Here is an 11,288-nt window from a genome sequence, read left to right as displayed (position 1 = left end):
ATGTACTCCTAAACCGAATTTGGAAGGAGATAGGGGATGGACTCCAGTGATAACTAAGTTGGCCGGAGTGTCCAGGGTGAAAGTCCCGAAATCCTAATTGCGTTTGTATAATGTAGATAAATTGAAGTATTGAAGTGTTGATAATATGAGTTGTAGTCTCATTCGAACTTGAAGTGTTGAAGTGTTAATTATGTGAGTTGTGGTCTCATGTTAATTGATCTTAACAGAAGCATTGTTGATATGAGCTGTAGCCTCATTTGAACTGTCTGGATGAATAGGGAACCATATCTATGAATTGGTTTGGATAATGAAATGGAAAGAGATGTATGTTTGTTTATATGAGTTAAACATTTATCAAATGCCAATGTTTTAGTTATTGCTCATATTATGTTTGGCATATCTCTACTGGGCGTTGGCTAACCCTATATGGGACATGATTGTCAGGTTCAGGTGTTATGCCGCCCCCAAAGCTTTAGCTTGGATGGTTTTGGGAGTTGAAGACTCTTTTGCTTGTTTTTTTTTTAATATTTTGGTGATACATGTAAATTCAAGCCAAGGGCTTATTTGTGTAGAGAGTTAGGACTCTTCTTTTGTTGTAACCAAGTGTTGACTTGGAAAGTTGTAAGCCTACAGGGTATTTACTTTTGTTGTCAACATGTATTACTTTTTGAAAGAATACTCTGATGAATGGAAATATGGTTTATTCTCTTGTTTATGTATATCATGAATGTTGGGTTTATATGTATTATTTTGAGGGCGTTACAATATATAGACAAATAATTTCTGAGAAGTATGATTAAACAAATAATCCAATATATCCAAAAGTCAACAAGCGACAATTTATTGAAATTCTAGAGATTTTAATTTTTAAGTAAAATTAACAAACAGTTGAAGTAGAACTTTAAATGATTCAAAATATGAAAACATCTAGAGAGAATATCAAGACCTAAGAAAGTTCAATTTTCAATGGTGAATTGGATTGAAGAAAAGTTTGATGAGGTAAAATCAATTACTTTGGGTCCTCCATTAATAAAAACAATTTTATTTTTGAGCTTAATATTAATTTTATTAAGCATTGGACTTATTTTGATAAAAGTAATAGGGGTCTTCTACTAATAAAAACAGTTATGTTTTTTAGTTTGCTGCTGCAGCTCTCTATGTAATTGAGGTCTGCTAAAAAAAGTGTGTTAAATTTTATAAGAATTTTTTTTCTAAATGGAGTTTAATTTTTGGCCCCGTTAGATAGAGGTGGGATTGTGATTGAAATGGATGTGGGACCCACTATATGTTGTGTTCGTTTTGGGAGATGAAGAGGGGATTCATAATCTCATGGGATTATGATGGGCCTTCGTATTGGGATTGAGATGGAGGAAGTGGAGATGGTATTAGGAAATTAGTCCCATGGGATTAAGTTTTTTTATTATTTTATTATTATTATTTTTTTTATTTACATGTTGGGCATTTTTTTTTTTTAACATTAATGTTTAATGTTTTTGTATTTTTTGTTAAGTAAAAATCATAATTTTATTTGTTTTAATATTTTATATTTCTTTTAGAGGGTAATAATTTAATAATCCCCACATTAACAACTACCATTAAAACAAACACAATTTTACTTAATCAACTCACTATCAATCCACTCACTGTTAATCCCTTCACTATCAATCCTCTCCATTCTACCTTTGAAAACAAATAGGGCCTTCAAGTCCAAATCTAGGGGGTCAAAGTTGACGTTTTGCCGGCATGCTCATGAGCCGGCCATGCAATATACTTGGCATAAAAAGTAATTCACCAAAACACAGCCATACATTTCTTTGCTCAGTTGGGCTTCCAAGCTTAAGCTTGAGCATGCCATGGCTAGTACACAATTTGCATATTCATCTAATACTCTTATCTTGTTTAAGCATTCTCAACTCTGGCTTTACAGCCACCACATCTAGCTCCTGGCTAATGGGGAATAGGACAGACCGACTTTCATGGCTAGCAAAAGGCCAAAATAGTTGAGGATCCACTGCATGTTTTGAGCTCCTGGAATGACTATACACTTTTGCCAATGGCAAGGTGTTACGTGTGGCAGCAGGCATTAGAGGGTCACTACCTTGGACTTATAGTCTTGGGAACTGGTGGGATCGATATCACCATACCTTGGGAATTGAAGCTTTCTGAGGGAATTACTACTTCAGAACAATAGGTTTGGCAATGAAATTCCCTCGGAAATGGGCTGTTTGCCAAGGATGCGGATTTTGTAGCTGAACAACAACTCAATTGGTGGCCGAATTCCTGTAAATATATCTTGTCGTGCTAACCTCATTTTCATCAATTTTTCTAACAATGGGCTTGTAGGAGAAGTTCCTGTGGAGCTTGGATCCTTGTCAAAGCTCGTGATAGTAATGATACACAAGAACAATCTTATGGCTAGTATCTATCCTTTCACAAATTTGTCATCTCTTCGCAGATTGTCTTTAGCCTACAACTACTTTGATGGCAACATTCTTGATGGTTTTGGTCGATTGAAGAATCTTCAGTAGCTTGCACTTGGCGTAAACAACTTGTCTGGCACCATTTCTCATTTGCTCTTCAGCCTCTCTTCTCTCATATTGTTTGATGTCTCTATAAACCAAATTCAGGGAAGTCTTCTCTGGGACTTGGGCATCACTCTTCTCAATCTTAAACACTTCAACATTGCTAATAACCATTTTACTAGATCAATTCCGGTTTCAATAACAAATACATCTAAACTCCACCTCCTAGAAATGGTTCAAAACAAATTTACTAGAAAGGTTCCTAATTAGCGGGGCTCCATAACCTCAATTGGTTAATCCTTACAGGCAATCAACTTGAATCCGGGAAAGCTGATGACTTGAACTTATCTCTTCGTTGATCAATGCCACCAATTTCTAGGTTTTGGGCGTGAAAATCAATTATTTTGGTTGCAAGTTGCCAGAATTGATCAGTAATCTCTCAAGTAATCTTCTAGTTTTGTATCTAGACAACTACCCAACTGCATCACCCAAAAATCAAAGCATAAGATGCCTCTTTTGCATATATTACCAATTACAATAGCTTCTGTACTTGTAGAAGGAACCCTAGTGTCTCTTTGTATAATTTATTGCTTGAAGAAGAAAAGAACAACTCATAATACAATTCCATTGTTGAAAGAATCGTTCTTGAAAATCTCTTATGAAAAACTCTTCAAAGAAATAGATGGTTTCTCTTCCGCGAATCTGATTGGTTTTAGTAGTTTTGGTTCTGTATATAAAGGGATTCTTGATCAAGATGGGGCGTTTGTCGCTACTGTCAAAGTACGTAACCTTCAAAACTATGGAGCTGCAAAGAGTTTCATGGCAGAGTGCAAAACTTTGTGAAATATTCGACACTGAAACCTGGCCAGGATTATAACTTCTTGTTCTAGTGTTGATTTTCAAGGAAATTAGTTTAAAGCTCTAGTTTATGAGTTCATGCCTAATGGGAGTCTAAAGAGATGGCTGCATTCAAGTCCAGAAACTAATAATGGGGAAAATGAGCACCGAAGACTCAACCTTCTAGAAAGAATAAACATTGCCATAGATATGGCTTGTGCACTTGATTATCTTCATCACCAATGCAATACACCGATCATTCATTGTGATTTGAAGCCGAGTAATATCCTTCTTGATCATGACATGGTTGCCCGTGTTGGAGATTTTGGCCTAGCTAGATTTTGCCCAGAGCTTACCATTCCTAATTAAAGTAGTTCAATTGGAATAAGGGGATCCATTGGATATGTACCTCCAGGTAACAAATTTTCTTTACCCTTCTTTTACTTTGACATATGCCTATTCTAGGATGAAAAATTAAAGTTTCAAACAAAATATAAGTTAGGTATCATTGAAGGAATGTTAAATGGGTACTGATCTATCCATTTTAAAGATGGGGAATTTTGCATGCTTACCTTAAGATCTAGTTCATAGCTAGTCAACTGTAAGTCATAGAATTACTATATGGCTATGCTTTCCATTGCTAAAACTGGGAATATGTATAATGTATTGCTTTCATATTATTATTTTGACATTCTTGTTGGGTTTTAAGGCTAACCCATGAACTACCAGAAATCAAACACACAATGATGGACACAAGATTTACGTGGTTCAGCCTCCATGGCTATGTCCACGGAAAGAACCTAAGATTTTCACTAAAACAAATAGAGATTACACAAAGGAGGAGACACTCTCACTCAACTCACACACTCTCTACTGTCTTACACTCTCTGGTTTTTCTCTCACTCTTACAAAGATATATACTATCTTGTAAATTACTTGTGTTCTTCCTTTCTTGTATATTTTTCCTCTTGTAAGTTAACTCAAATATATAGAGGGAGTTGAAGACAACAGCCTATACCTCTCCCATGTAAAGGTATGGCTTGCCACCTTCCTATGACGATTTGTCTCCCTAACACTTCTCTCACAATTATCAACAATCGATGGCTTCTCTACATTTGTGCCAACCAATGTCAACATTGGTGGCTACCTCTATCCACATGGGTGAACTCAAAAAATCACCCCCTTCACCCATGTAGGGTGATCGACAATAACACCCCCTGCTTGGAGTGCCCTGCACCCCCTTACTAGGGTGTCATGCAAAGCTTACTTTGCAAGTCTTTATGATTGCATCTCTCCCTTCCATGTAGTCTTGGAGAGATTGAAATATGTCTCTAATTCAGGAGCAAAAGAAACTATTTTCTTCCCTGGGACGTGCTTTGTTGTCTTGGTCTTTTTGCTCTAAGCTTTCTTCAAAATTGGCTACAATGGCTTCGTTTTGTGCACCTTCAAACTGCCTCTATGCATTCTTGTACACTTTGGTTACCATGCCTATGGAGCCTTATGTCTTTTCGGTGTGTGTCTTGTATTTCTTGCCTGGTAAGTGACAATAGCTCCTTCTGTGACAACGTCTTCAACAAGTCTGTATAGATTCCTCTCTAGTCGTCCATGTAGCATCACCGTATCTCCATTGATAACTTTGAGATTTCCTTTACTAGATGAGAAGCTGTAACCCTTCAAGTCTAGCATACTTAAGGAAATTAGATTTTTCTTCAGCCTTGGCATGTGTCGGACTCCATCTAACGTGAAAATTTTTCCATCTTCCATTTGGAGACCTACTGTTCCTATGCCTACAATCTTACTTAAAGTGTTGTTAGCCACCTAAACAATACCTCCGTCCTTCGCTTGGTAGGTGGAAGAAAGTCTCCTGTCCATGCATATATGGTATGTACTTCCAGAATCTAAAATCCAATCAGGTTTCGTCATACTTGACGAAACTGTGAATGCATACTTATCCTTAGCATTCATTGCAGCAGCAACATTTGATAAGCTCGCATGTTCCTTGTTTTCCTTGCCCTTCTTGAGCTTTGCACAGTCTTTGATGAGGTGATCATCCTGATCACAGTAATAACATTTTCTCCTATAGCCTGGCCTTGATTGTGAACGTCCTCTTGATTTGTATCTACCCCATCTATCATTGGACATACCTTTACCTTGATCATTTTCTGATGCAACCATGGAATTTCCTTCTTCATGCTTGCGTTTTCCTTTCTTTTCATTGCCCCATGAGAAATAAACATAGCAACCACCTCATCCAGCCCAAGAGTATCCTTCCCATAAAGTAGAGTAATCCTAAGATGCTCATATGATGAAGGTAAGGAGACCAGCAAGATAATAGCCTTATCTTCCTCTTTGATCTTCACCCTAACAGACTCCAACTACATTATGAGCCTGTTGAACTCGTTTAGATGTTCTATAAGGTTCACTCCTTTTGTCATTTGAAGTGCGTTCAACTGCTGTTTCAAAGACAATCGATTTGTTAAGGACTTTGACTTGTACCGCAATTCTAACTTTGCCCATAGCTCTGCCGGATCTTCTTCATTTATGACTTCTCGGAGTGTTTTGTTCCCAAGATATACCTAGATCGTGCTATTTGCCAGTTCTCTCAACTCCTTCCACTTGTCATCTCCTATGTCTGTCGATTTGTCAAACTTCTTATTGAGAGCTTTCACCAAGCCCTCCCACGTTAAGATATTTTTCACCTTTTGTTGCCACAACGTAAAGTCATTATTACCATTGAAAGGTTCTATCATGAAACTTACACCTTTTCCTGCCGTTTTGATCTCCTTAAAAAGAACCGTTTAGAATTTAACTATTTCGACCTCATGGTTGTGATCGGAACAACGTGCTTGGCTAGGAACACACTTCCTTCCTTTTCAGGGGCCAAACTGAAAATAACCCCAAAAACCAAGGGCTAAATTGCAAATTTCCCAAACACCCAGGGCCAAACTGTAATTTCACAAATGATAAGGGCCAAAATGAAAATTTTTAGAAATTTAATGACCAAATTGTAATTTCTAAAAACTTCAGGGACCAAATTACAATTTACTAAACTTCCAGGGGCCAATATGCAATTTCTAAAACTTTTTGCTGACGTGGCTGGGACACGGTGGCACTGACACGGTGGCCCTTTCACAAATGATAAGGGCCAAAATGAAAATTCCTAGAAATTCAATGACCAAATTGTAATTTCTAAAAACTTCAGGGACCATATTGCAATTTACTAAACTTCCAGCGGCCAATATGCAATTTCTAAAACTTTTTGCTGACGTGGCTGGGACACGGTGGCACTGACTGGCTGGTGACCTGGCAATGAGTTGGCGCTGCCGTCAGCTATACCCAAAAAAGAAATAAAATTCTCTAAATGCTACCTATAGGACTTGAACTCTAGACCAAAAGGCTAAGATCACAAGACTTAACCACTTAGCCAAACTCACCTTTGGAATATTATTTTCCCAGATAAATATTTAAAGTATCTGGATTGGCTACAAAATGATCATCTTCGACCTCTAGCTGCGAGTGGGACTCTAGTTTAGAGTTGACTTTATGCTCAAAACTTTGACTAGTACGTGTGGGCCACCCCGACCTCCGTTTTGCCTGTTCTATCTGGATCTAGACTCCTCTCGTCGAGACCTTCTTCCTGGTATGCTCAAAAGTGAATTTTTAGCAACTTTATTTATTGCAGTTTCGAAAAAACAGAGTATCCAAGCCTTTGTTTTGCCTCCTTGCTCAACCTTAGCTCTGATGCCAATTGTTGGGTTTTAAGGCCAACCCATGAATTACCAGAAATCAAACACACAATAATGGACACAAGATTTACGTGGTTCAGCCTCAATGCCTATGTCCACGGAGAGAACAAGAGATTTTCACTAAAACAAATAGAGATTACACAAAGGAGGAGACACTCTCACTCAACTCACACACTCTCTACTGCCTTACACTCTCTGGTTTTTCTCTCACTCCTACAGAGATATACACTCTCTTGTAAATCACTTGTGTTCTTCATTTCTTGTATATTTTTCTTCTTGCAAGTTAACTCAAATATATAGAGTGAGTTGAAGACAACAGCCCATATCTCTCCCATGTAAAGGTATGGCTTGCCACCTTCCTATGACGGCTTGTCTCCCTAGCTCCTCTCTCACCATTATCAAGAATCAGTTGCTTCTCTTTATTTGTGCCAACCAATGTCAACAATGGTGGCTACCTCCATCCACATGGATGAACTCAACAATTCTCATATACCAGATTCGATTGTTCCTTTTTTTTCTTTTATAATATTTTTGGTTTTAGGGAAAACAAATCGTTAGGGGTTTTCAATGTGAATTGTTTTAATTTCAGAGTATGGTCTTGGAAGTGAGATGTCAACTTATGGAAATATTTGCAGTTATGGGATCCTATTATTAGAGATAATAACAGGGAAGAGACCCACTGATAACATCTTTGAGGAAGGCCTTAATCTTCATAGATTTTCTAGGATGGCCTTTCTTGACCATGTGATGGAGATTGTAGACCTGGTGCTGCTAGACAATGACAAAGAACAGGTAGGAGCAACAGTAGCAGCGATTGCTATTGATGCCAATACCTGGGAATCAATTCAAGAGAATAATGGCGATAGAATGGGAGAATGTCTAATTTCCATAGTCAAGATTGGAGTGGCATGCTCGATACAGTCACCACAAGGTTGGATGAGCTTAAGTAATATCCTTCATGAACTTCATTTGATCAAGAAGAAACTCCTTCAAGATGAACTTTCAACAACGTACAGGAAGCCGCAAAGATAATTGGATCAAGAAGAAACTTCTTCCATAGAATTGAACCTATTGTTTTTGTTGCATTGGCATTGATCCTCCATGATTTGTCCTTGTTAACAGGAAGCCGCAAAGATAATTGGACAACAGTGGGAGCAAGCATGGCAGGTTTTCCATTGTGAGATTTCAAATTAGTTTGTCTATTTCCAGTCAAATAGAATTCATGACTATTAACCAGAATAGTATGACATTGACATTTTTTTTAAATCTAACCCATTTTGATTGAATTTTTGCTTTGAATTAATAAAATCGACACTTGTCATGTCCTTTTGTAGTAAATTAATAACATTTTTTTCTTTGCATAGTATTACTCTAAAAATATTGGCAACCATGCCCTTCTATGGGTATTCTAAAACACCCAATTTGATTAATGGTGATTTAAATAATCAATAATGCTATTATGGTGCTTAAACTGAATGAATTATGTTAGCACCAGGAACCAATATGGATTAAAACTTGTTATATCATTCTATATTAATTTTCTATATAATTTTTGTTTGAATAGCATTACTCTAAAAATATTGGCCACCATGCCTTGTGTGGGTATTCTAAAAGATTCAATGTGATTAATTTATGTGTTTGAACTGCATGAATTATGTTAACCCCCTGAACCAATCTAGAATGAGTCTATATTTATGCCCTTGACATCTCATTTTTTCTCTTTGCTAACTAAATTACAGGACAACGAAGCTTGATGCTTGCCAAAGCTGTGAGAAATGGTAAAAGCTTAGTCAAAAAGGAAGAGGATTATACTAGTACTTTTATATTCACACAGGGAACCTATATGTCACAAGTGTATAAATAATTTGATTATCATATTATTTTTTGTCTAGTCCATGTGAGAATGATAATGTACCGTACTTGTGTGATTCAAGTTTATTTACCTTTTTAGTTGTTAGCCAATAATATGACTTTCTTTGTTTCACGAGCAATATATATACATTTGAAAAGAGAAAGTTACTATTGAATCCATGAAAATGAAATGTAGGTGTATTCAGACTGATGTTAGGTCCTAGATGAACTCTTAAGGGGGTCCCTTCTATTTGCTTTTTGCTATCAAGAAATTTCGCAAGTACTCTCGATTGAGATTGAATAAAATTTTGTACTTTTTGTTTCTTTTTCCTTTTTTTCAGATTCAGAAATATACTTCCTAGGAAGAATGGTTTTATAATAAAAATCCCACACAAATTCACAATAACTGATATATGCAAATAAATATGTTTTCATAAATTAGAGTACAACACAGACTAAAGATTTTCATTGAAGCACCAAACCAATGAAAAATAGCATCAAGCATAGAATTAAGAATTGATTTATTGCATATACACATACAAGCATAAATCAATTGAATTCAAGGAGAGAACAACACAACACAAATTAGAGCAATAAGTATAATTACGGGTAACTGAGGGCAACAACTACAACAGTGAAAAAGCCATAATTAACATTGCTAAGTAGCTTAAACATTTACATCCCTAACTGATAATCAGGGCCAAATAATTATATCGTCAAATAAATTAGGGCTCAAAAATTATGGCAAAGAAATTAGAGAAAACAACTATAGTCTTCCATTACTAAAATTTGATAAACAAATAAAGAGAGTGAAGAAGAAGAACTCACAAATTGATTTCGACGGACCAACATACAGTTAGGGATTTGTGTTCAAGGGTAAATCAAAAGAAAATTGTACTTAAAAAAAAACATTTACATAAAAATCTCATTTTGTGAACTTATACTCCATTAAATTTTAGATAAGATTTTTTTTTGGAGGACTGCTATTAGCACCCACCTCTTTACTTTGGACACCCAAACTCTTTCATTTTTTTTAATTCCAATTTTGTCCAACTTACTCTCATCCTAAATTTTAACCCTAACTTCTCAAACCCTAACTCTAATTCTCCATCACCTCTAGCTGCCGCCGCCGCCGCCACCCACCATTGCCGCCGGTGAACATGCTTTTCTTACCTCAGACTGGGTCTCTCTCTCTATTTGTTATAATCTCTCTGAGAGCTTTGTAGGTTCGTTTCTCACTCAACCCAAAATTAAAGATCATCAAATCACAATTAAAGCGGGGGTTAAAAGAGAAAATGAGTGAGACTCAATTAAGTGGCCACATAACAAATAATGTTTAAGATCACACCAGAAGAATTAAAAATATTTTATTTTTATTGGAAGTCCAATTTAAAAAAGAGGTACTTACATGTAGGTCCTAATAAGTGAACTTATTGTCTAATAGGTCCTATGGGAAAAATTTGTCATAAAAAAATGTCACTAATTATAAGTTTTAGCGACAATTTATAAAAATCATGACAAAAAAAATCACTAAAATGTCAATTTTTAGAGACATATATAAAAAATGGTAACAAAAAAAAATTATTTTTAGCGACAATTTTACCATGACTTATTTTCAATAGGAATTAAGTCCAATTATTAGGACCTAATGGTAGTTTACCCTTAAAAAAAGGGATATTTACTAATAAATTCCGTCTTACAAATAAGTACTCCAATTAGTCCCAAATTTTTCTATTGATCTGTTAAGTCCTATTAGTGAAAAGTTTCTTTCCAGGTGGTCCTATTTTTTATTTTGGTATTGTTTTGGTGGACAACTTTACCCTTTATAAATGTGACACTCCAACGATATAACAATCCAAAAAAATTAAAAACTTCTTAGTATACTTTTCCTAAATGTGACAACGTGGCGGGTATGATGTGACACTCTAAAACTTATTCCAAAATTAAAAAAAAAAACCTCTTTAGTGTATTTTTTTCAAATGTAACAGCGTGACGAGTATGACGTGACACTTCAAAAAAAATTTAAAACTCCTTAGTGTACTTTTCTCAAATATGACAACGTGGCGGGTATGATATGACACTAAAAAAAAAAAAAAAAAAAAAAAAAAAAAAAAAAAAAGCTCCTTAGTTATTTTTCGCAAACGTGACATGTGACACTCTAACGTAGCAGGTATGATGCGACACTCTAAAAAAATTAAAAACTCTTTAGTGTATTTTTCTCAAATGTGACACTCTAACATGATGGCTATGATGTGACACTAAAATGTGGTAGGCATTAATGTGACACTCCAAAAAAAATAAAAACTCCTTAGTGTACTTTTCCTAAATGTGA

At 35.8% G+C, this 11,288-nt stretch overlaps 1 pseudogene; it reads left to right on the top strand.

The window, feature by feature from the left end:
- The first annotated feature begins 3,029 nt into the window (after window positions 1-3,029).
- LOC145792302 (putative LRR receptor-like serine/threonine-protein kinase At3g47570 pseudogene) lies at window positions 3,030-3,824 on the top strand (annotated as a pseudogene).
- The last annotated feature ends 7,464 nt before the right edge of the window (window positions 3,825-11,288 follow it).

This window comes from Camellia sinensis, chromosome 1 (genome assembly GCF_055761805.1).
Source record: "Camellia sinensis isolate YWXY chromosome 1, ASM5576180v1, whole genome shotgun sequence".
NCBI lineage: Eukaryota > Viridiplantae > Streptophyta > Magnoliopsida > Ericales > Theaceae > Camellia > Camellia sinensis.
Note: the sequence above shows the minus strand (reverse complement) of the source record. Positions and strands in the feature narration are given on the sequence as shown.